Genomic DNA, 1,303 nt, shown 5'->3' with positions numbered 1-1,303 from the left:
GACGGGGACGCAGACCCCCTCGGTAGCGGCCGATGGAGCTCCGGTGGTGGCACCAGCGAACGAAGCCCCCGTCTTGGTCCCGGACGCGCAGGCCGCCCTGCGTGCTCTGCAGATAGAGTGCGGCTACGCGGGCGTCCCTGCACCGACCACCCTCGCGGCGGCTCTGGAGTCCGCGCGCGCCTGGCTGGTCGAGGCGACTCAGCTCAGGGCGCGGGTGGCCGGCCTGCAGTTCGCCATCCGCCAACGTGACACCGGCGAGGATCTCCTGCGCAGTGAGACGATGGCGCGGATCCGTGCGGCACAGGACCACCTCGCCGTCTTGAGCGAACAGGTGTCCGCAAAAAGACCGTACGGTGCAGTTGATGCTGATCCCGCCAGCGCGGCGGTGCGGCGAGCGGAGCCCTCTGCCAAGCGCCAACGCCGTGAGTGATGCCCGTGGCGGAGGCGGGGAGAGTAGCGAACCGCCTCCGGGGACCAGGTCCCATCCAGTCCTGTAAATTGCCCCCTGTTCTCTTTCTTCTTCCGCTCCTTCACTGCCCTTCCCGCTCGGTACTGTGGTCTCTCCGCGCCGGTCGTCATCACGGCGGCCGGGTTACCCTCTGGCTCATGCCGGCGAGACCCCGCGCGGTGAGTGTACCAGGTGGTCGCGGGAAGGGTCCCCCAGCTGCCCCCGCGACATCGGAGGGCGCCCGTCCGGTAGGTAATTTTAGGCCGGATTTTACCGCCCCGCGGCGGGTGGCTTTTTCAGCGCACCGACGAACTCCGATTGGGTACTCCCCGAGGATCGGAGGCGTCTTGAACCGCCGCCGTGGTCCAGCGGCCACACGTGCCGTGCGGTGTATGCCGGCCGCGTACCTCGTGGTCCGCAGTGCCCTGGAGCCTCGGCGAGGTCGCCCCCCCATACAGTATTTACGCGCTGGGTTCCGTCTCTCGGCAGCGGGTGTGCACCGGGGTGCCGCGCCATTTGACCACCGCCCCGTCAGGTCGTCCTGCCGGCGGGTCAGCTTCCTCCGCGCCGGTCCATCTGGTACGGCTCGAGCGGTGGCACGCAGGGGATCCGCGTGCGCCGTAAACGGGTGGTGGCCGCCTGGAGAAGACCCTCGGCGGAGTCGTCCCCATCCGCGCCGGGTATTCCGGTGCGGGGTTTGCGGTGACGTGCGCGGGGTTCTGCGTGCGTCCGCGGCGACCTCGCCCCCTCCTGCGCCGGGTCTTCCGGCGCGGGGTTTGCAGTGACGCGCGCGGGGTTCCGCGTGCGTCTGTGGCGACCTCGCCCCCTCCTGCGCCGGGTCTTCCGGCGCGGGGT

This window comes from Chondrus crispus, genomic scaffold, assembly GCF_000350225.1.
Source record: "Chondrus crispus Stackhouse genomic scaffold, scaffold_69, whole genome shotgun sequence".
Taxonomy (NCBI): domain Eukaryota; phylum Rhodophyta; class Florideophyceae; order Gigartinales; family Gigartinaceae; genus Chondrus; species Chondrus crispus.
This window is presented reverse-complemented; position numbering follows the sequence as displayed.